Source organism: Gorilla gorilla, chromosome 3 (assembly GCF_029281585.2).
Source record: "Gorilla gorilla gorilla isolate KB3781 chromosome 3, NHGRI_mGorGor1-v2.1_pri, whole genome shotgun sequence".
NCBI lineage: Eukaryota > Metazoa > Chordata > Mammalia > Primates > Hominidae > Gorilla > Gorilla gorilla.
Genome location: NC_073227.2, coordinates 131,975,476 through 132,001,247, shown reverse-complemented (window position 1 = coordinate 132,001,247; position 25,772 = coordinate 131,975,476). Strand labels below are relative to the sequence as shown.

The 25,772-nt window shown below is 36.1% G+C and overlaps 1 long non-coding RNA gene across 1 annotated transcript in view; it reads right to left on the bottom strand.

Annotated features, from left to right (window-relative positions):
* Positions 1-1,753: 1,753 nt before the first annotated feature.
* LOC134758259 (uncharacterized) overlaps positions 1,754-25,772 on the bottom strand; it is a 148,023-nt gene continuing 124,004 nt past the window's right edge. The window contains exon 3 of the long non-coding RNA XR_010133241.1: positions 1,754-1,782. This is a non-coding gene — a long non-coding RNA (uncharacterized lncRNA). The remainder of the gene's footprint in view (positions 1,783-25,772) is intronic.

Genomic DNA, 25,772 nt, shown 5'->3' with positions numbered 1-25,772 from the left:
CTTGGAGTTCACACATGCAAGCACACACATACTCATTCACATGAACAAAGAGAATTGTGTAGATTAGATGTGGCTTACATGACTTAGGGATCTCTAATAATGACTTATTTTACACTTATAGAATAAACTCAATAAAGTTAATCTGTTTTATGGTAGGTTATGTTCTGAAGAATTTAGTTATGGCTAGTTAATCCAATGATTTTAAATAATTTCCATCTTTTGTTTTTTTCCTTTCTTGTACTCACTAATGTTCAGACTAGTAGGTATTGAATGAGAAATTCTGGGCAGATAATCAACCAGGCATTGAGGATGTGAGGAGTATCAGACAGATCTCTGCCTTCTTTCCTATTTATTCACTCAATAAGTATTTATCAAACACATTCTATATACTCTTCTAGGAATTTAGAATATACCAGTGAAGAACACAAAATACTTTGTAGAATATACATTCTAATTGAGAAAAATAAACAATAGGAAACATGATTGATAAGTAAATTATATACTATGATAGGTGATAAGAGACAAGAAAAAAATGAGCAAAGTGAAGGGCATTTGGAATATGAGTGTGATAGTGCAGTCTGCAGTATTAAATAAGATGTCAAGGCAGACTTTATTAATTCAGGAATTGAGCAAAGCATTAACATAATTGTAGAAATAATAATTACGGTTATTATATAATAACTAATATGTGGGCCAAGTACAGGGCACTGTGAGAGTGTTCATAGAGTAGAAGGTCAGGGAATGTTTCCCTAGGTAATTGACATTTAAGCTGAGGCTTGAAGGATGAGACCTGAGATGACCTTGAGTTTTATTGTTCTGCACTCTGGTCTTCCACCCCTAAGTTGGAGTACTCTGGGGCATTAAGTAATAGCTATTGAAAGTATTACCAAACTGCTTGCTGCTTTAAAGAAGTCAGCATTATAGTTTTAATTCTGCAACCACAAAAGAAAAAACAATCTGAAATCCCAAATCTTCCAATGCAGTTCCCCCAATACGATTTAATTTAGTCTGCACAACTTTGAGGCTTACATTTTTGTTGGATTATTGCCAGGCAAGTGTGGGAGAAGTTTTCTGCTTGCCAGATAAAGGGTGCTTTATCCCTGTTCTCATTGGTCTGACATCGAGGGAGGGAGGATTTGTAAACACTACATGGGCTCCAAAGGGGAAAGCCAAGACGGAAGGAAGCTGGTGAACTACAGGAATCCTTAGTAACATGAATCATCCTCTTCTCTCGAACTCTGGGTTTTATCAGGTGGAGACTAATGATGAGGTGGATCATCAGTCTCTGTAACCCTTTTTCATCCTTGAACTGCCCCCCGCCTGCCCTACTTAGGGTATGCTATTTAAAGGACAGAAATGGAAACATATTCTATACCCTGAAACAAGGCATATGTCCATTTCCTTGAAGATAATGGATAGAACTGAGTGAAGGAGTGATGGATTCACAAGGTTATGGGTTCTGTGTATAAATAAAATGTTTGGAAATGAGACTGCACATCGACAGAAAGAGATTACAGTTTTCTACCCAAATAAGTGAGAAAACTATCCAGAAGAAGTTTAAAATTCTAAGTACCAGGAAGTACTTAGAATTTTACAGGGATTTAGTATAGAAGTTCTTATGAGTAAGGTCATCAAAATGTAGACAAAGAGGTTGGAGAATACCTGCAAAGGGCCCAAGTTGAAGAAGGAGATTCTGTAACTCCCACAGCAGCAGTCAGATATAAATGGCTTCTTTCTGCTCTTTTCCTCTATTATCCTTTTCTCCTCGCTGTTCTCTTTTTCCTGATAGGAGAGAGTAAGAAGAGGCTGGAAAGATATTTGCTGATTTGGGTGAATTATGTGGAAGAGACTAGGAACATCAAAATTGGGTGAGATTGCCAGCTACCTAACAAATCTGCATTCAAGCCAGAGGGCCAACAACTTGCAGAACCCACAGGAGAGAAAGCGGACTAGTTCCAGTCAGCCTAGATCATACCGTGAAACACAGTTCCTCCTTAGCCTTGCATACCTTCTTTTCTGAACCCTTCTTCTATACCCTGTGTCCTTACTTCTAACTCTTCATGCACCCAGACACTTTCTGATTTAAGTGATGGGACACCATCCACTAGCTCTCTGACCTTGGATATGTTATTAATTTCTCTGTACCTCTGTTTTGTTATTTGTAAATTGTGAATAATAATTGTATGTAAGTAATAGAGTTATGCAAATTAAATAAATCTAAATAATGCCTTTGCATTATTTACTAATATAAATACTAAATGCTTCCAAAACATTAACTGTTAATTATTATTACTATTATCATTAGTATTTATTCTTGGTACATTTTATCTATATGAAATTCAAAACATTCATATTACTGTGTATCAAGCATAATGTTAGGTTTCAGGGATTTTGAGAATAGAGGGGTGACCAAGACACAAACTCTAACTTCACCGATCTCTTAGTATAATATAGATAAGTTGTCATAGAATGTAATAATTGCTTTAAAAGATATAATCAAAAGACTCTGGGGACTAAAGAGCAGAAACTCCTAATTAGGTCTCATTCATTCCATGTCAATCTTGTTACCTATTCAATTTCTTCTGGAGCTAATCTTCAAGATTTCCCCCTTTTTCCATTTCTCTTCTAGTACCTTTAAATAGATCTCTCTTTTGTTAAAATTCCCTTTTTGTTATCCCCGTAATCCTCCTCGCCTCCCCATACACATATATTGCAAACTGATTTCATACTTCAAGTCCCCATTCAGAGGTTTTCTCCTCACTGATCAACCACAGTTGATCATTTCCATATTTGCACCACAATAAGTCTGCTACTATTCTATCTCACAAATTAAACTGCAATCACTTGCTTACCTTGTTGTGTCTCCCTACTATACAGAAACCTCCTTGAGGATGGAACTTATGCTTTATTTATTCATACATACTTAGAACATAGCACAAAGCCTGTTACACAGTAGGCTTTTAATAATGGTTCAAAGTGAACTAAAAGTCAAAATTTCTTTCTTGAAATGCTTCATAAGTGACTTTTCTTATCCCTTTGCCCTACACTCAGAACTCTTATTTATTAATAATATCTCATATTATTAATTACTCCTAAGGTAAGACAACTAATAGGGTTACTCTTTCTGGAGAATATAGATTCCCAAATCATTCCTGAAAATGTACTCAGAGAGCAGGAACTCATATGCCATTGTATCCGATGAAAAAATATCAATCCACTTAAAACCCTAAAACATTCAAATCCTTATATAACAGTCTTTTGTAAATTTCTGAATAATACATAGCATTTTAAAAGACCAACTACCAAAATTATGCAACACTTTATAAACTCATTAGTGGGTATGTTTTTGTGTAATATGCAGTGATACTATACAGTATTGGATATGAATTGTTTTACCACTACACTATAATAAAACAGTAATATTATTTAAATAAATAATTTAATCACCACCATCCAATCCCCTTTTCATTTCCATCTTTTTTTTTTTAAGAAGGGCATTTATGGCTTTCTTAAGTTCACCTTGTTTTCAGCTGTAGTGAGTCCTTTATTTGTGCTGTGCCTGCATCCCCTTGGCTAGTGAGAATATCTGCTGCTGATAGTCACAACCGTGCACCTCACTAGCAGTTTCCAGAGGTCATAGGGACTGCCTCTCACAAGGTTATGCCTCCCTTCCATGACTCAGCCTGTGGACCAATCACTGGCTGATGTGGGGATAAAAAAACTGAGACAACCTGCTTCGATTTGAGATGATAGTAAAAGCGCAGCCTGGCTCCAGGGGCTGCAGGATTAGTTGAAACCTCAGTTGTAACCACATGCAGGTCAAGCTCCTCCTTTGCCCACCATTGCCTTCCTCAATTTCTTCCAGGTATGTCTTCTGAGAGTACTCAGCCAGAAACCTTTCTATGCAATTCTCTGTCTCAGGCTCTGTATCTAAGAAACCCAATCAAGAACTTTTGGTACCAGGAATGGTTCTAGGAAGAAGAACCTAAGATAGCATTTTTGAGGTGGATTACTTATTGACTTATTGGCATTAAGAATTTCAACACTGGTGGTAGGCAGAGGATGGCTAGCCCCTGAAATTGTTAGAATTTGTCTTGGTGGCGAACTGAGGTGGGGTACTGAGGAAGATACTGCACTAGCAGGATGCAGTATGTTTGATGATGCTTGAGAGGTATGAGAAAAATGAGAGAAAAGTATTATTAGGAATACAGAATTGTGAAGCTGTTACAGAGCACTGAGAGAGATAATGATAAGCTTGGGCTGATGAATTACCAATTTGTGAAAGCCTGAGGGCCTCCTTGGAAGCATTGAAGGAAACTTTCATCTCATAGCTGAGGGCAGAAAGAAGGAAGAGTCAGGCTCAGGATTTAATCGTAAGAGTAATGCAGCTTCAGAGAAAGTTGAATTCTTACTGCCAGCATACCTCTTATGCCAAAATCAGGGAAAGAATGGAATCCTGAGACTGTGAATGGGGAATTCTGGGTAGATGCAGTTGAGAAACTTGAACTCCCCAATTCCTCTAAACCTCCTGGGCCTGCAGATGTGGCCCTCTATTGGAAGAGTGTTCCCTTGTTAGAAGACTGCTTGCTTGAAGACCAGAGAAGTCGTCTTGTGTGAGGTAGGTAGCTTATAAGACAATACATTCCCCTTTCAGCCTCTAGCACCTCCGTTCTGGCCAACCAATGCAACAGCAAGCATCAAATCCCAGCATAGCCCAACTGAAGATTGCTGGGCTTCCTAAGGCAGGAGTGGGACTATTGCCAAAGGAGCTGCAATGTGTGGCTAACATACTGGCTGGAATCTAAGGAGTATGCAAGAGACGTGATCCTAAGGGCACTGGATCAAGTGGACAGAGATTGAATAAGGAGAGTTATTACCAAGTTGAATAAGGAAGAATTTTTCAATATGGAAACACTTTCCTGTGATACAGAATTTAAAACACTGATGTCAATCCCAAATATGGTGTTAGCAAACAGCTAAGATGCTTATTGAAGACTAAGAGGGAAAAAACAGAACAAAGTCTTGTAATAAATGAAGAAATAATGCTGGCACTGCATTAGAAGATAGTAGAGAATAGGATCAATAGGCTCATAGAAGTGGGCATGGTATCTACTTCAGAGAAGTAGTACCATATAGTTCCATATAAGACTGGAAAACCTAGTATCTGGATATATTGTCCAAAAGGGCCCAGAAGACTTTTTAAAATGTAAGTAATAAATGAACTGGTGACAGAGGTATCAGTATCATTGAAATCTTAGTGTGACTCTCTTTCGTAGGCCATGGCTGATAATAGGAGATGCTGTTGCAGAACTGGATTCCTTGATAGCAATGGGGATAATAATATCTTGAAATAATAGAATTCATGATGGTGGCTGAGATGGTGGTGATTAACAATTTGAAAAAATGGGCATTATTATCTCAATGAATGGCAAAAGTGGAGTGGTAGCTGGAGGGAGGAGTTGAAATAGAGTTATAGAGAAGGTTAATAGAGCACAGTATTTCCAGAGGCGTTTTTAGTTTTTCCTTTAGGAGATTTCAACAAACATTAAGAGGTTCCCTTACCCCCAATACACACACAGCATTTCAGTATATCTCAGGTACTTTTATACCTCCACTATAAAATCATAAATATGCATGCAGTATAATTTGCTCAGTAGCTTTCTTTGTATATATTTCTGATAATGAGAATACTTTCCTTCCCTCTCTGATTACATAAAAACCAGAAAAGAATAATTTTAATTTCTTGCATATTTTCAGTAAAACTAGCCACATTTCACTACATTCCACCATTAGCAGAAAATATTAATATTTATATTCCATTTTCAGATTATTTTATTAAAATACTGATAGACCAATCCTAGGCATATTCTGAGCTCTCTGCAACTTTCCTGTGTTGTCCCTTTTTACTTTCTTATATTGGCAACTAACCACTTATGAATACTGTAAGAACGTATTACAGAAAATTTTATGAGCCGGTTTTAATGTAAATCATAAGAGATCTTTAGGATAAAATCAGAAATGTTTCTAATGCTGAAATGAATAGTGTCACAGTGTCTCTTAGCAAAAATGCTTGGGACCAAAAGTGTTTTGGATTTTGGATTTTTTTTTCATATTTTGGAATATTTGCATTATACTTACTCAACTGAGCATTCCTAATTCAAAAATCTTAAATCTACAATACTCTAATAAGTATTTCCTTTGAATGTAATGTTGACACCCAAAAAGTTTCAGATTTTGGAGCATTTGGGATTTTGGATTTTTCAGACGAGGGACACTGCACCTGTACAAATATTATTTTCCAAATTTTGTACCTAGTACTTCTACATACATACAAATTAAATTGAGCCAATATAATATGTTCTTTTTTTCATGTTGAAATGATTGGTTTATTTATTTATTTATTTTAATTATACTTTAAGTTCTGGGGTACATGTGCACAACGTGCAGGTTTGTTACATAAGTATACATGTGCGCTGTTGGTGTGCTGCACTCATCAACTCGTCATTTACATTAGGTATTTCTCCTAATGCTATCTCTTTCCCAGCTCCCCACCACTGACAGGCCTGGGTGTGTGATGTTTCCCTCCCTGTGCCCATGTGAAACTGGAAACCATCATTCCCAGCAAAGTAATGCAAGAAGAGAAAACCAAACATCGCATGTTCTCACTCATAAGTGGCAGTTGAACAATGAGAACACATGGAAACATGTTCTTTAAATTGTCAGTTTAATTATCATACAGATATTTATCATCTTTTGGGCATAGCTTTTGAAAACCTTGGTTAGTTTGTTTCAGTATTTTTCCAGATCTTACAAGATCTAGATGAAGCTGACTGACACATAGTGTCTTATGTTGTCCTGCCCATTAGAATAGCAAGAAGTGTTATAAAAATATAACAAATTTATCTCCCTGATAAAATGTCAATGATATATAAATATTACTTCAATAATTTGTATTTCCTTGAGAGGAAAGCAAATAATTACTACTGTAATCCCTGTGTATTATATAATTCTAAATACTCTTGTAGATTATATTCAATGAAGCTATGTTTACTGACTTATCTACTTCTATATTATATAGTTACATTTCAATTACTAACTAATGCTCTTCTTATTGCAACACTTGACAAAGTCATTAATATGAAATATGATTTCTGGTTCTCAAGGATTCTCTGCATCATTTGTATTTCTACAAAGAATTTTAAGTAATTGCAAGGTACACTTATACCACATTAAATTATTTTATTGGCATGTGAATACTCTTTAATGCTTAATAGTATGACATAATTTTTACATTGATTTTTGTTGAAATGCTTAATTCATTCTGAAATATGATTAGATTCTTAGTTAAGCAAAGTGACAAGGCTGATTCATTCATTGATTTGTTCAACAAATATTTATTTCCTCCTAACTGTGTACTAGGACCCTGTGCTACATACTGGTAAAGAGAGACAGAGTCCTTGTACTCATAGAGCTTATCAGGTAGGGCTAGAGGGCTCATAGACAATTAAGCAATAAGAATGAAATCTAGTACATGTTTGACAGGATGATATAATAACTACTACTCATATATTCTTGTATAATAAAATATGAAAATAAATTGTTGGCTTTTCTGACTTGTTCGTGGCTCAAAAAGAGAGAAGCCTAATGTAAACTGTGGACTTTAGGTGATAATCATGTGTCAATATAGGCTCGTCAATTGTAGCGAATGTACCACTCTGGTGGGAAATGTTGATAATGGGGGAAGCTGTGCATGTGTGGGGCAGGAGATACAAAGTGACTATACCTTTCACTGAATTTTGCTGTGAACCCAAAACTGCTCTAAAAATAAAGACCGTAAAAAAAATGCTGGGTTAAAACAGTAATAAAACCCATAGATATTACTGGAACAGACAAAAAATTATTAGGCCATCCCATGGTAAGAAAACATTACAAATAAATAAAAATATGTGCATTTTAGAATTTTTGATTGTAAGAGCCATTTTATTTTACTCGTTTTTGTCACTTCAGAAAATTTATTTTCAACCATTTTGTTTTCAGCTGATTTCTGTGGAGCCAGATGGTCATGTGTTTTGGGAATGAGATTAGACTGATTTGCTAGAATCAGGTATTAAGTGACATTAAAAAATAGTCTTATTTCCAATGTTAAGAAAATGAAGATTTTTGAGAGACTGTAAAAATCAAATCATTTTATTTAAATCAATAATTTTCTAGGAGATGATTTAATTTCAATTAACGTCAGTTATGTAATTCATACAATACACCATAAACTTTTCTAAGGATCATCAAATATATTTTTATTTTTCACAACAACTGAGGCATGGAGGACTTTCAAAAATTTCTTTATTTCATATATGAAAATATTGAGACATAAAGAGATGGTTTAAGTGGTAGAGACATCTCAAACACCAGTCTCTTGTGCTTCTCTTTCTAGCCATCTATTTTACTTCTCTGAAGAATTACCACATGTGTGCTTTATGCTAAGTACCCTTTAACATATTTCACTCTATGTTCTTAGATGTCTTCTGAGGCTTGCTGTTTTATATTGGATTCTACTATAATTGTGAAGAATATTAAATTTTTATAAAAAGAGTTGCCACACTATTTTCCCAAACACTATTATTGTCACAAGTACATTTAAGCACCCACTAGATTTCATTGCAAATGGCAAAAATTCATGCCGGGTGCCTCAATATAAGGTAAAACTAGGAAATGATTAAAACTAGAATTTTTTAAATATAGGATTATCTGCTTTTTTTTAGAATTGCTTACAGAAAGTAATGGATTTGAATGTACATCAAGAGACTATGCAATACATTTATTTCCTAAGCAAATTTTTAAAAATTTAAATATAAGAAATCATTTCTATGTGTCACCAGATTAGTAAAATAAATGGTGTTCAATTTCATAATTTATTAATCAGCCCATATTGTTAGCAGTTTGTGTTGTCATCTTTAATATACAAAATTTTATCTTTCAAAAGATTAACATTTCAAATAAATAATGATTTAATGTGCCTTTAATTATTCTTTTGTTGTTGTTGCTTCCAGAATTTTATATAAGTATTACATACAGGTTTTTTTTTTATACAACTTATTCTGCTCTGAAATTGAAAGAAAAAAATTGACACAAAGAGAACAAGATAGGGAGAAAAAGAAAAGATAAAATATACTCAGAGTGCTTAGACATAGGGGACAGTATTTAAGAGCCCACACATGAAGCAACTTGTTGGTTCACAGAATAAGCAAGTAAATGACTAGAAGATTGGGACCTTTCATGGAAGAACAATGCTCGGATGAGCTGAAGGCATAATCTCTGAAAGAAAGCTGGTCCCATTACTAGTAATTATAGTTAATCAGCAACAATTGTCTTGACCAAGATACAGATCAACATTGAGCACTAACCTAACAGGACTAATGAGGGTAATGGAGGATGAAGAGAGCCTGACTGAACTCAGCAAGGCATTGAATAACCTGAGCAGATGATACATTTTCAGTCTCGGCTCACTTGCAACCTGTTGTTTTAATGCGGAAGGCAATAGCTTTCTTCAAATCACGGGACCTTGGTTGTGACTCTCAGCATAGATATTGGAAAAAAATAGGTAATGTTTAGCACGGTGGGTAATATTTTTTGCATGGCCTACATCATATTAGCATGGTGACACTGCCTTATATAATCTTTGCCTCTCAAAATGATTTGAGATTCAACTAAATAGGCATTCCCTGGGAGCTCGTTAGATATACAGACTCTCAGGCTCTAATTCCAGACCTACGAAACTAGAATCTGCAAGATCCCCAAGGGATTCTTATGCACTTTAAAGTTTGTGAAATGGTAGTAGTCTAAATCCAGGGATGCCTTGGATCTAATTGTTATATTGTCTCACTCTATCTAGGTACAGTTTCTTAGAGAGACTCAAACTCTAATAATTTGTACTCCATGCTATAATAAAAGTAATGTATTTGAGAAGAAAAAGCCATTTTTGTGTGATATTCCTTTAATCTAAGACAGCATTAATGCTCAGAAAAGAAGAGGTGAAAGATCTCTGGGAAGGAAGAACTAGATTTGGTCCATGTAAACAGTCCATACAGCACAAAGCCTTCCATTAAATTAAAAAATACTTTCATGTTGCAACACTCTTTTTCAAGAAGCCAGTGCACTTTGCACAGATAATACTTCATTTTTATGGCTCCAAATAGGTAACCAGCATCACTCTCTTTTATCCATATGGAGAAAACATCGTAATCATGAGAAAGTTAGGTAATTTGGGTAACTCATTCAGTGAAATTTCTGAGAACAAAAAAATGTAATTGTTAATTTTCTGCCATTTCATGTAATACATTATCTTCAGTGAATGGCAAGATCTATTCTAATACGTTGAACACCTTCACTGGATGAATGTAATACAAGATTGTTGAATTACATATATTTTAGATTTGGTCTTGTAGATGTCAGATATCTATGGTGTAAATTTAAGTTAATTTTGGTGATCTTTCTTAAAGAGTACAAGATATTCACATATTTCTTCACATAGCTGCAAACACAAAAGGCAGGGAGAAAGTGAGCTCACACATTAAGACTTCTATATTCTAGTTTCTTTATCATCATTATCTTGTTTATTTCTCACAACATGAACATATTATCCTCATTTTTTTCCATATGGAAACTGAGGCTAAGAAAGGCTAAATAAATAATTTACCTAGCACAGTCAGTGGAAGAGGCTGAATGCAAATGATGTCTGCTTGACAGGAAAACTAGCTCTCTGTTTACCACGCTAAATTTGCTTACTCGTATTGCTTGATTAGGATTTCTGTGCGTACTGTATATCTTTGGAATGTGTTATCCAGTAAAACTAAAAGAATACTAGAAGATTTTATTATGAATACAATAATCCCTTTCCTCAGACCTTCTATATACTCTTCTTTTCTTCTCCCATAGCCAAATACTATTAATTTTCAATCTGCATGTTCTTCCTATTATATCCATGTGTCTATATGTTATTACTTATTAAATCAACTTTTGATATTACCTATTGACTTTATGTTTTGATAGTGGAATACTTGTCCCTTGTTATATTTGCTGCCTTTTCCAATATTTTTTATTACTTCTGAGGTTAATAATCACTTTGTTTGTTTAGTTTCATATTTGCCTATCAACATTTGTTCCAAAGGCTACAGTGGATCTGTCAAATATTTACTACTAATAATTATTCAAGGTGCTCAAACTCTCTATAATTTAATATTTTTGTCTTAGAGACCTTCTTTCCATGGCCCTCCATGCTCTTGATGAAGTTTGATCATTTGCCCGGAAGTTCTGGTACAGAGTTTGTAATCCCTGGGCCTTCCTTCCTGGAGTCCAGTGCTGGATTCCCTGCTTTATGGATCCGATGTTTCTCTTTCTTGGCTCACCCATCATGTTGCCAGAGTAATTTCCTATGGTAATTTCCTACAAAATTATGTTTGGAAAATAAATACAGTAATTCATGGCTTAACAATAGGGACACTTTCTAAGAAATGTGTCAGGTGATTTCATCCTTGTGTGAACATCATGGATCATACTTACCCAAACTAGATGACACAGCCTACCACACACCTAGCCTATATGGTATATCCTGTTCCTCCTAGGCTACAAACCTGTACAGCATGTTACTGTACTGAACACTATAGGATATTGTAACATAATGGGTGGTATTTTTATACCTAAACATATCTACACATAGAAAAGGCACGGTAAAAATATGGTATTATAATCTTTGTTTTATATGTGTGTATGTTGTATATGTATATATATACATTGTTGTATGTATATATATATATACTCTTGTATATGAGATTCATCATTGCAATGTTATGAGACTGTATTATGATTCTTCAGATGTCTGAAAATGTCACCATTCAGTTGATGGGTTAGCTGCTGTTCTTGCTATTTATTGCTGTGTAACACATCACCCTGAAATTTAGTGGCAATAACAACCACTTTATTATGCTCACAAAGTTTGTTGGGCAGGAATTGGCGCATGGCACAGTGGAATGTCATGTCTCAACTCTACAGTGTCTAGAACTTGATCTGGGAAGGTTCAGAAGGCCAAGAAAGTGAAATGGCTGTGCTGAGATCATTTGGAACTTCTTCACTCACAGATCTGGCCTTAGATTGGGTTTGGTGGAAATGATAGACCGGCATGCCTACATGTGACCTCTCCCTGTGGCTTGGGCTTTCTTACAGCATGGGGTTTTTAAACAACTACCATAGCCAGATGTAAAACTCTAGGCTGAATATCATTTTTACCTTCTTAGGAATTTGAATCCACTCAGTGAGAATATCCAACTTGAATGATTTTCTGTTTTATCTTTTTTTGATTTTGTTTTGTAATTTTCACTTTCTAAATTTTCTCTTTGCTTAATTTCTACTGGTTACATAGTGGCTTTTTGAGCTTGATCTTCTAAATCTTTCTATTTTTATTATTTTGTTCAACTTTGTAGATTTTTTCAACTTTATGCCAGAACTCTTTGCTTGTGGTCTGAATATTTGTGTCCCCTCAAAATTCATACAAAGATACATATGAAATTCATACCTACCTAATGTGACAATACTAAAAGATGGGGCTTTTGGAAGGTGATTAGGTCATGATAAAGGATATCCCAGAAAGCTAATTCGCCCCTTCTGCAATGCGAGGAGACAGCTACAAGTCAGTACCTATGAGGACGAGGACCCTCACCAAGCACTGGCCAAATCTGCTGACGCTGATCCTCCCAAACTGGGATACGTGAATTTCCCTTGCATATATTACTCAGTTTGTGGTACTTTTATTATGGCATCCTTAACAGACTAAGACTCTCTTCAATTTTTAAAATAATCCTATTTTAACTATGCAGGAGCTCACTTTTGTTCTTTGATTAATTTTGTACATAATATTCTATTTCTGATTATGAATTTAGTATTTTTCTCACTTATCTGGCAAAATTACAATGATGATGATGATTAGTTTTCATATGCTACCTGTGTTACCTTTGTTACCCTTGTTTCATCTAAATTATTATTTTTTCACTTGTTTTATTCTCTGTGTTTGACCTTGAAGAATTTTCTCAAAACCGTGGTACTCCTTGACTTTTGAGAGGGAAACCTAAAAAAATGATGAAAAACATTGGTGAATGTGTGTGTGGTAGTGGTTGTAGATGAAAAGGTTCTTAATTCTGGAGGCATTCTAAAGAAAACTTCCAGAATTTCCACAGAAAGAGCCTATTAGTATCCTATGTATCCAATCCTATTAGTATCTATGTAGGACTTTTCTCAATCATTTAGTTTCTCTAATGAAGAATCCATTACTCTTGTATTAGTGGGTATGTCTAGATGTCAATGCTCTGGGGGCAGTGTGGAGTGAGCTTTCTGGGAAGGCCTCACCACTCTTGTGCAGGCTTTATTTAATTACACTGTTTTAATTTTGATACCTGACTTCTCCTCTCCACTGGCTCTGGTATGTCCTAATTCAATTTGTCCAGCAAATATAGTTATGTTATATTCCTGAGATTTAGGGAATAAAGCTCTATGGTGTGACTTCTCCTAATTAAGACTTTCAATCAACTCCCTCTTTTGAACGCCTGCCTAACTGCGGCCTTTTATGTTAGTACCTCCAGGAACTAAGAAATTCAGGAATTCAGATAAACCTGGCTCAGCTTCTCCTTATTATTGCCATCTCCTTAACTCTCAGCCTCAACTCCTCTGCTTTATGTTCTCTCTCCTCGGTTCACTTTTCAGCTTCAGAATAATGAGCTTTTAAAAACATGTTCCTGTTTTCTTTGCCTTTTTGGAATTTTTTTCTTTTCATTAACATTTCAATATATTTTATGGAGGCATTGGAATATAAGCACATTCTGCTCCTTAGAGCAGTCTAAATATAGCAAATGTCCCCAGATCTCATGGACTTAACACAATGGACATTCAATCCTACCAACATCACAGTCTAATCAAGAGACATGCAGTGTAAGGGGGCAACTTCTCACTATGTGGTCATTTCGGAATCCAGCCCCCTTCCAGCTTGATGTTCTACCATCCTTTAGGACCTCTGTGGCCTCCTGTGTACCCTGTAGATTTTGGAAAGAGAGCGGATAGGATGGAAGGCAACTCCAGACCAAGGAGCTGCATACATATCATATTTGTACATGTGGCTATCACAAAATTCAAGGGAGGCTCAGAAATACAGTTGAGCTGTGTCTCTGTACAGAAGAAATAAGTCTGGTGCATGTCTAATTCATCTCTGCTAAAAGATATATTTGGTTTTCTATCTGTCATTGAATCAGAAGTCTCCAATACATGCTTTTCCCAAAATGTGCTCATCAGGTAAATACATAGGAAAAGATAGTTTAATTTTTCATTTCTTCATGTCATTTGTTATTTAGGATATACATTTAAAATTTAATTTATGACAACTGACTTATTATAAAACTTAGGATAAGACCTAAGAAATATTTCCTTGAGATAATTGGAAGAGAGGAATCTAATTTTAATTTTGGTCACCTGACAATACTTTCCCCATCTATAAAACGAGAGTGGTTCTTGTACCCTTCTACTTGCATACTCTTTTGGATGAATATTGAAATAATTTTCTATCAAGGATATATTCTGCATATCTTAGAAGAAAGGCACTGTGGAAATGCAAATGGAAAGACAAAACACTTATTAAAGAGAGAAACTGAAAAGGCTAAATTTGTCCTTTTCCTTTTTCACTTATTTAATTTTAAATTATTGGTTCTACTACTCAAACTTTGGACTGCATTATCTAAATGGTTAGTTCTCCTGCCATTTCAGGAGCTGGTCCTCCAGCTTTACTTGATTGTCAATTTTAATGTTAAGTCTGTTAATCTTTAATTTTTCCTTGGTAAGTGGGTATGACTGACTGTGTATCTTATTGAGTAGTTGGTTCTGAAAACACTGTAGACTCATTCTATAAAACCCGTGTTTATACATGTCCAGCTACAGAAGTTTTGTGTTATGTAACTAAAATTAGTAATCTGTTCATATGAACAACTCTCTTAAGTGACAAGTTTTTCTTGTACATGAAAAGCTTGGTGCTAATATTATCCCTGATAGTATGTTGAATGTTTAGTTGAGCAAGAACCTTTTTTATTTCCACTTAGCAGTTCTCAGATTGATCCAAGAAAGAAAGCCCAATGCCCGAGGAGAACAAATAATGTGGAGAACTTGTACTATTCCCCAGAGGACGCATAGACACAAGCAGGCAGCTGAATATAAATATTTTAAAGTCCTTATCATTAAAGCTTATATACAATTGTATAATACTCCATAATGTTTTTGCTTATTTTGATTTTAAATATGATTTTCCTTCTGAAATTTTCCAATTAAATTTATGTTTAAGGACATGCCATATTTATTACTGTAACAATACTTTGAGAGTATTTCTAATTGAGGTTGGAAATAAACAGAACAAATATGAGGGGAACGTTTTCTTCCTTTGGGTAGGAGAAATAGTAAAAACCTATGGCTTTTTGCTTGAAATTTTATACAGCTGCTACTTATTTACTGTGTCAGAATTTCATCCATATTTAGTAACTGTTAGTAAAGAATTTAGATAATCCAGTTATTTGTGTTATCTTCCCATCATATCAACTGGAAAAGCATTTTTTCAGATTATTTCCTCTATACTAGTTGAGGTCACAATTACTGTGTGAACTTGGGAATCCTGCTGAGATTTGTAAGCAGATAGGGAAATGTTGATAGGCTAATTGCATAGACTTTGCATTATGTGAAATGTTGAAAAATGCCTTGTATTTTTAATATTACAATATCATCACCTTCTTTACAAAAAAATTATAAAGTTGCAATCTTATATCTTTTACTCTTTTAAAACTGTAGGTCATACTCTTTTAGATAAGATACTATGAAATTAAATATCAGCTCTCAGAGTAATAAAATATTAGAATTAGAGTCCATACTAAAGAAATATTTGCAGAAATTTGTCAAACACTTATGAAATATATAGACATAGAGACTGCCATTTAAAATTTTTTGACAGTTCAAAATTTGAGCCCATCTGATCATGGTTTATCCATTACCCTTTTTATAAACTTCCCTCCTAATTGAAAATGATTTTCATTCTAAAAGGTTTTTCAAGGCCTGGAGCAGTGGCTCATGCCTGTAATCTCAGCACTTTGGGAGGCCAAGGTGGGTGGATTACCTGAGGTCAGGAGTTTGAGACCAGCCTGACCAACATGGTGAAACCCTCTCTCTACTAAAAATGCAAAATTAGCCGGGCGTGGTGGTGCATGCCTGTAATCCCAGCTACTTCGGAGGCTGACGCAGGAGAGTCGCTTGAACCCAGGAGGCAGAGGTTGCAGTGAGCAGAAATTGTACCATTGTACTCCAGCCTGGGCAACAAGAGTGAAACTCCGTCTCAAGAAAAAAAAAAAAGATTTTTCATTGTTGTTGTTGGTTTTTTTTCCAATATCTTGTTTCTCCTCAAACTTCTCAACTCCTTGCTTCTTCAATATCTCCTTTCCCAAGAATTCCTTACCACTCCCTTATATATTTCGGAACTTTCTTGAAAACAGAAAGTTTTTTAGATTGAACCATATGAAATTGCTGATAATTGATTATTTTTCGGCCTACAAAAATAACAGATTTATGTGGTTCAACCTCAACTTTGTTAACTGCATCCTAAAAGTTATTTTCTTCTTTTTAATGCCAGATTTCTCAAACATGGAATTTAGTTTCTTACAATTAAATGTAAATTCCTAATCTTTTATACTCTATCTCCAATCCACTTTACCCGTTTCCCAAAGGCAACCAATATTCCTGAACTGTCAGTTTAAGTTACCTCTTCTGAATTCTTTTCTCTTTTGCTTATTACAGCTTTTGAACATATTGACATTGCATTGGAGACTTTTAGAAACTGATTCTTTACTTTAGTGTCCTGGCAGCGCTTCTACTTTTCTGACATCTTTTCGTGGCTTCTTCTTGCTATATTTTAACTGTGGGTCTCCTCTACGTCAGCCTTGGGACCCAGTTTCTTTTGGCTTTAATTTTTCTTCTTTGGAGACTCTCACACGTGCTGATTGTACTGATGGTTGTTTTGGGCCAGACTGTGTTCCCCTCAAATTCATATGTTGAAGCTCTAATCCCCACCTAAGAATGTGACTGTCTGTGGAGAAAGGGTCGTTAAAGAGGTGAGCAAGTTAAAATGAAGTTAAAATGAGGCCACTAGGGTGAGCCCTAATTCAATCTGGCTGGTGTTTTTATAATACAAGAAAATTTGCACATACACAGATACACCAGGAATATGCTTTCAGAGAGGAAAAAGCCACGTGAGGACACTGAGAAGGTAGCCACCTGACAGTCGAGAAGAGAGGCCTCTAAAGAAAATGCTGATACCTTGATCTTGGACTTCCAGCCTCCAGAACTGTGACAAAATAAATTTCTGTTGTAAAAGCCACCTAGTCTGTGCCATAGCAGTCCTAGCAAACCAACACAATGATCTGTGCCTTCCCCACTTTTATTTCTGTAAAACAAGAGTCATAGTAAATGTTTTGTAATAAACAAAATGATGCTTAAATGTTTGGGGAACTTTATGAATCTACTATATTGAGATTTATGATGCACATGGAAGATTAAAGACTCAGATATTCTACAGTAGGGAAATATTTGACTCAGTGCTTCTCAATCTCATACTTATTTGGCCATGACAACTTTTCCTTTTCTTTTTATATATTGCTCAGTATCTCCTAACATCCTGTGGAACATACTTGGAAAATGTTAGCCTATCTCCCACTTTAACCTCTAAATGTATTTACAGTTATATGTGTCTATCTGCCTAATAGCCATTTCATAGTGAACTAGGTAAACAGACATGTCAGTTTAGTATATATTGACTTTTTGGTCTCATTTTTGAACAGGAGTTTGTTATGGTATGTGGTATGCTTGGTGTACTGCAATTGGTCCTCAAGAAATCTTCTTGTCTTTAGTTTCTCTTTCTCTAAGGCTAACCATACCACATGATGTTATCAGACTCAAATTCCATATTTTTTTATTCCCCAAACTACTTTTATTATAATGCCTTACTGCTCAAAAACCTTTAATTATTCTCTATTATCACAAGTTTATCACAAAATTCTTAGGTTAACATTTAAGGTCCCTTCAAAATCTGACTCCAACCTATATGTAATTTTTCTATGTTATTCCTTTATCAGAGCTCTCCATTCTATCTGAGATTATCTGAAAATTTATTAATTCAGGTGAGTTCAACAAACATTTACTGAGTATCAACTGGATTGAGAGTCTATGAATATCTACTGTGAATCAAATATTGTGCTAGTTCTGCAAATGCTATGGGCTGTCCACCTCCCCTCCCCTTTGGACATTTCATTCTCAATAATGCGATATAATTTAACAGTCATTGTGACTCATTCATCTTACAATTTCTGAGTATTTGCTACTTGGTCAAGCCCGTGGGAATACAGCAATAAATAAAAGCTCCCAATACGAGAAAAGGACAAAAAGAAAAAAATGAATACTTTAGACATTCATATATTCTATGAAAAAATACACTAAAGTGATAGGGACAGCTGGAGAGAAAAAATGATCAGGACGATTTGCTGAAACAGAAGTAGAGGAGGAGTCATCTGAGAAAATCTGGGTTAAGAGAATTGCTGGCAGAGGGAAAAATTGCAGAGGTCCGGAGGCATGGCAGAGCTGTGATGTTTGTAAAATAAACAAAATTGTTAAAAATTGTGTTTGATTATTCTAGTATTAACAACTAATTATTATGTCTATATTCCCAGTTATCATGATTGTTATTTCTCACTGTCTTTGTTTAAATCCTCCTGTTAACCCGAAGGTAAGTCTAAGTCTCCTCTGCAAAGTCTGCATGTCCACTACCATCTTTCATGGCAAACTATTTCTCTTTTGAGTCTCAGCTTGTGTGTGACTACACCCATTGTGTACTGATATAAACACATTTTTGCAGTGATATCTAATCTGTGTACTATTTAACATTCTTAATAATATATATCTTTGCTTTGCTATTAGATTATAAACTCTAAACGATGCATGATACAATTTTTGCACACCCAATATCTCTCGAGTGGGATTGAGCATAAAAGCTGTCTTTGTAGAGCTTACATTGAATTACACAGAAAAATAACACTAAAACATACAGTATTGTTTAAGAAGATATGGAATGATTAAGGGTACAACCACATCATCTAAGTCTTGAAGCTTTTGAGCAATAAGACAGATCATGTGGTATTCTGCTAATTCACCCTGCTACTGTGGTAGGTACAATGTCAGAATGAGACCACACATGAAGCTATCAAAGAAAATAGTTACTATAGGCCTGATGGGTACTTATGGTGATGACATGGTGAAAAAGATAGGCAGATAGTTAAAATCTCAAGCCTGCCCATGAATCCTGAACCCAAATTCTGCCCTGTCTTCAGCCACTTCCAAAATGATTCTCAGAAGACGTGTGCACAGAGCAGATCAGAAAGAACTTTTAATTTTCAACTGGGCTTTGATATCAAATCCTGTGTAATTTTCAGGTAAATTGTCCCTGACCAGCAGTGGGCCACAGGTGCCTCTTGTCCCCTTAGCACAGTACAAAATGTAGGTGTTTGTCACTGACATTTGACCTTCTAATTTTGGTATGAAAAGGATTAACACCATTAGTTTTGACTGGGTTCAAGGAGTGACGAAAATAAAACCTGTGGGAGAAAAAGTAGCATGTGGAAGACAGGAGCTTTTCTAAATTCTGGAGCAGAGTTTATCAAAACTTCCAAATCCAACACATCCCAAAGAAAGGGAGGGAGGTTGGGGAGAGACAAGTGTAGAATGGTCCTCTTTTAATAGGAAGGTAGCACAGGTTTCATTTATTGAATGACATGATCACAGGGTAGTATTTAAGAGAAGAAATTATTCATAAAAGACTCACAAAAGTGAGAGAGGAAACCATGAAGGCGGAGAAGACATTAATCCCTTGTACGTGGCTCACCTAGAACCATGCCCTACTTCAAGGCTTCTCTCTTCACTTCTGGCCCAGTAGAGTATGGGGCCAGCCAGCAATGAGGCTGTGGAACAGACTGCACTCTCTCAGATGCAATCATTCCTCCTGTGTATAGTGTAAGTCAATTTCTGGTACTTCAGAGTGTAACAATATGGGTTTAATCTTCACTCCTTTACTCACTAGCTGAGGATGCTGGACTGGTTACCTCACATTGTATAGTGAGAATCACAGTTGTGTGGCACTAAGTCATAGAGTTCACATGATTATTATTTGAAAATGACATTTAATATATAGTGAGTGTTCAACAGATTATTTACTATCAATATTATCATTGTATATTACTTATTTGAATACAATGTATAACAAAATGTATATTATGAAATGACATAATTTAACATTTATCTCTCAAGTACTAAATACAACAGCTTTAGCTTGTTGTGATTTAAATGCCCTGTATTTGTAAAGATATTTGCACCTGTTTAGAAATTAATATTTTCTTCAATGACAAAGTGCTGTTAGATTCCTGCAGCACATTTCAAAAGGATATGATAAAACATCTAGACTTATAATGTGATAGGAAAAATGAGCTAATATTTACCCTCAATTCAATATGATGGCATCATTTAACATCTATTACCAAGAATAAATATTACAAAGAGCTACTGATTAAAATATTTTTTAAAAAGAGATGCTCCTAAAATGTAAGTGCCATTGCTGGTATACTAGTTTTTTAGTTTAGGAAATTTTAGTGTGCTCCTTTGAAATATTGGCTAAGAAGTGCTCATTTTGCAGAACAAGAAAAATTAGGAACACAAAGGGGCTTTATTTGTATTCAGTTTTAAAATTTTTATAGTAACCTTATGAGGATGCTGAAAAAGTGTGAGACGTGCCCAATAATATTTGATCAGTGAGAAGTAAATCTAAAATTTGAACCTGGTACTCTGGTTTCTGAATCTGTAGCCAGTTAAGCTCTAGAATTTCAAGCATATGGAATTTTGATAGCTTTGAAAGAAAATTTATCTAAGAGATTAAAAAATGTCCATAAGTGGATCACCTGAGATCAGGAGTCTGAGACCAACCTGACCAACATGGTGAAACCCCGTGTCTATTAAAAATACAAAATTAGGCCGGGCATGGTGGCTCATGCTTGTAATCCCAGCACTTTGGGAGGCCAAGGTGGGAGGATCACCTGAGGTCAGGAGTTTGAGACCAGCCTGGCCAACATGGTGAAACCCCGTCTCTACTAAAAATACAAAAAATCAGCCAGGCGTGGTGGCAGGTGCCTGTAATCTCAGCTACTCAGGAGGCTGAGGCAGGAGAATTGCTTGAACCTGGGAGGTGAAGGTTGTAGTGAGCTGAGATCACATCATTGCACTGTGGCCTGGGCAACAAGAGTGAAACTCCATCTCAAAAAAGAAAAAAAAAAAAGAAAAAGTCCGTAAGATAGGGAAAGGAAGATGCAGTTTTCCCCAATTAAGGAATACTTACGACATAGAGTAACATAGCTATTATCGTGAGCACAAGAGTTAGTGAAAATGCCGTCGACTAGTTTCATGAGACACATTGTAGAAAGATTAAGTGATTTTGATACGGAGGTTATTTTAAACTGAGGTGCCATAAGCTTGGTACTTTGAATATGATTTGAAAAAGGGCTCTTTCTTTTTAGATGGTCAAGGTTATTTGAAAAATTAATAAGAAGGAAACTGAGAAGTCGATGTTATAACATTTGTGCCCCCAAAAGACTTTTAATTCTCTGCAAATGCTACACATATTACCTTTCCTAGGTTTGAATTCAGTGATTTTTTTTCTCTTTTTGGCACTAATATGCCTCATGATAGCACAGATGGGTTTTTATGAATACAAAGTCTCTAGGTAAGGACATGCTCAGTATCTATGAATATCCACTTTAACATATATACAAAAGGCAATATATCATTTAGAAATGAAAATTAGGTGACTTTAAGCAATAATTTCACATAATCATTCCACATTTTAAGAATGACGCAAATTATTTTTCCTGCTAAGCAGAAGCTAATTAGGTTAAATAAGCTAGTTTCTTAATACCTACTTATGGGTATAATGCACACTGTATACTACTCATAGTTTCTAAAAGGAACATTGTGTCCCTTTTAATTGGCATAAAAGAACTGTGGCAAGGAGTAGTTACATAAGTCAAAGAACCAGCAGATATGTGGTGGCTAAGGGAGGAGAAGGCTCCAAGAATGAAGGTGTGGTTCAAACTGCCAAGCAGCAGACCAAACAGATGAAAGTATGGGTGACGGTAGGTACAGCCAGCACTCCTCTTTTCCCTGGATGTCATTTAAGTAATTGATAAATTGTTTACTGATAATGGCTATGACACTGCCCTTCACAAGGGTTATTTTTACTTTAAAATGTGGTTCTCATCAGTGAAACAGTTTAAGACTCAAAACACACAAAGTTGTAATGGAAGTAAAATTGCTATTTTTATGGAAAGGAGACATCCACTTGGTCAGCCTATCATCTTAGAGACCCTCGGCCAGGCGCGGTGGCTCAAGCCTGTAATCCCAGCACTTTGGGAGGCTGAGGCAGGCGGATCATGAGGTCAAGAGATCAAGACCAGCCTGGCTAACACGGTGAAACCCGTCTCTACCAAAAAATACAAAAAATTAGCTGGGCGTGGTGGTGGGCACCTGTAGTCCCAGCTACTCAGGAGGCTGAGACAGGAGAATGGCGTGAACCCGCCAGGCGGAGCTTGCAGTGAGTCCAGATTGTGCCACTGCACTCCAGCCAGGAGGACAGAGCGAGACTCTGTCTCAAAAAACAAAAACAAACAAACAAAAAAAACCCTCAAGTGTTGCAGTGTAGTTTGATATAAACATATTTGATAGATGAGGCAAATGAATCCCAGAATGTTAGCTGATTTTCTTTTAGCTACAGCACTCAGGGTTATGTCTGTTGTTAATTGTGGTGGTGGTGTGAAAGCACATGTGTGTCTTAGTTGTTGGGCTACTGTAACAAAATAGATTTGGTGGCTTAAATAATATTTATTTCTCACAGTTCTGAGGCTGGGAAGACCAAGGTCAAGGCACAGGCATATGTGATATCTGGTGAGGGCCCTCTTCTAAATTTGCAGACGGCTGTCTTCCCATCGGATCCTCACATGGGAGAGGACAATCATCTCTGTCCTGTCTCTTCTTATTAGGACACTAATCCTATTCATGAGGACTCCATCCTCATGACCTAATTACCTCTGGAAGTCCCCACCTCCTAATATCATAACACTGGACATTAGGATTTTAAGGTATGAATTTTGGGGGAGCACAAACATTGAGTGTATCTGGCTATGTAAAGTGTATGTGTCTATGTGAATTGGGGTAATAAACTGTTCTTCATCTCCGTCATCTCTCACTTTCCTCATCTTCTGATTGCCTATTTGCATAATCACTAAAACATTGGCGTGGGAGAACTTTTCCCACAGTATCTCTAGAAAACTCTCAGCTGCCTGACTTGGTCAGGTCGCTTCACTTATTTATTAAGTAAACATTTTTCATGAGCTAGAATAGAGAAGTGAGAAAAAAGGGGTGACCAGAACACATTTCTAGTCTTTATGGAGGTTACAGATTACTGGGAGGTACAGAAATTAAAGAGTTGCATAAGCACATATAAAGACCTTGACCATAAGAACTGATTTTTAAAAAGTGTGAGGTATTATGAGAACATAATGTTATATGTAGGATGAGAGATTAGAGAAGGCCTTTTTTAGTATGTAATATTTAAGTTGAAAGAGGAGTACAAATGCATGGTAAAAAGTAGACAAAAAAGCATTGTAGGGGATGAGTGCGGTGGCTCACGCCTGTAGTCCCAACAGTTTGGGAGGCCGAGGAAGGGGGATCATCTGAGGTCAGGAGTTTGAGACTAGCTGGCCAACGTGGTGAAATCCCGTCCCTACTGCAAATACAAAAATTAGCCGAGTGTGGTGGTGTGTGCCTATAATCCCAGCTACTTGGAAGGCTGAAGCAGGAGAATCACCTGAACCCTGGAGGCAGAGGTTGCGGTGAGCCAAAATCACGCCATTGCACTCCAGCCTGGGTGACAAGAGCGAAACTCCATCTAAAAGAAAGCATTTTAGGCTGAGGGAACAGACAGCACATAAGGCTGAGGCACCAGAAAGGCTGGAGTCAGTGTTGAGTTGGGTGAGCTTAGTGTGATGTGAGGCTTGAGAGGTCTGCACATGCTAAAGGAAGGGACTCTGGATGCTTAGTATTTTAGTTCTGATGGGGAAGCTTTGAAAAGTTTTAAGTAAGGGTGTGACAAGATACAGTTAATATATTAAGAATATTTATTTAACGCTGTGAGGAGAGTTGATGGGGGAGATATCAAAAATGGAATTGAGCAAATGATTGGATAGTTTTTAGTTCAATGGAAAAATGAAGGAAGCCGATGGTTTGGGGAGAAATGGAAGGAGGCTTGGATGGGGAAGTTTGCAGTGGCAATGGAGAGATGTGAACAAATGTAAGGTGTATCTTCCCTGTGGAGTCAACAAGTATATATTCGATGTCTGGGGACAAAAGCATGCCGTGGATGGATTCCTAGCTCCTGCCATGTGCAGCTGTTGGGATAAGGTGCTGCCACTTATACGAACACTGGAAGAGAAGCTGCTCAGGAAGGGATTAAAGTGGATTGTAGCTACTTAGTGAGATGAAAACAAAGAAAACACTTCTGATGTTTAATTCCTTCCAGTAATATTTATTGAATAAGCTCCACTATAGATAAAACCCTGTGATAGGTGCTGTGGCTGACGAAAACAGGTTCAACCCATAATTACTGCTCTTCAAGATCTTCCAATAAGGAAAGTATACATACTAAGGAAGGTATAACCTCAGGATATAATGTTTTGTTTATGGTAGACTTCTCTTCATTTAAATATCAAGGCCAGGTTTGAAAATTTAGACTTTTCAGGACTCAGTTTTCTCGTTTGTAAAATAAAATGGTGTAGACAAAGTCTGGTCAAGGGGTCAATAGCATCTGCATTTCTTTGGAGCTTGTTAAAAATGCAGAACCACAAGCCCCATGTCAGATCTACTGAATCAGAATGCACATTCTGTAAGTTCTCCAGATAATTTGTATGCCCATTAGCTTCTGAGAATTGCTGCTTTAGATGATCTCCCAAGTCCCAGACACTGGACTTCTAGAGCTAAGTCACATCCTCTCCATGTGGGAGGCTTGTATGCATTTGACTCGTCTGTGCAAATACACGTTAGTGACAGAGGGCTGAAGCACTATTGGTATAATCAACAGCAAGCTGACTCTAAAAATTAGTTTAAATATATAGAGGAGAGCTAGTATTATCTATCTAAAAAAAATATATACATATACGAAGACTTGCTAACAGTAAAAATGTATATTCAAGAATTACTCTCAAGGGCCTTAATTAGGCTCCATATTTCACTTACCTTCTTTAAGACAAAACTTTTAAATCTCAGTAAATTAGACATGTAATCCATTTTATGCCAATAATCCAGAGGAAGTAGTAGGACAATTTGGTAGATATTAGATAACTAACCATCCATAATTCATAGTAGTTCAATATTAAAATAAAGTGTATTGTTTATGAGGATACAGTGGTGACAATTATATTTACAAGTGAAAATTGATTCACTTGTCTTTTGTGACAATAAAACAAAAGATACAAATCAAAGAAAAATTTATAAGGCCTTTGAGTGTTAGAAGGCAAAATCATGTTATTGAATTGATGGCTTCCTTTATCACGAATTTATTACATATTTTT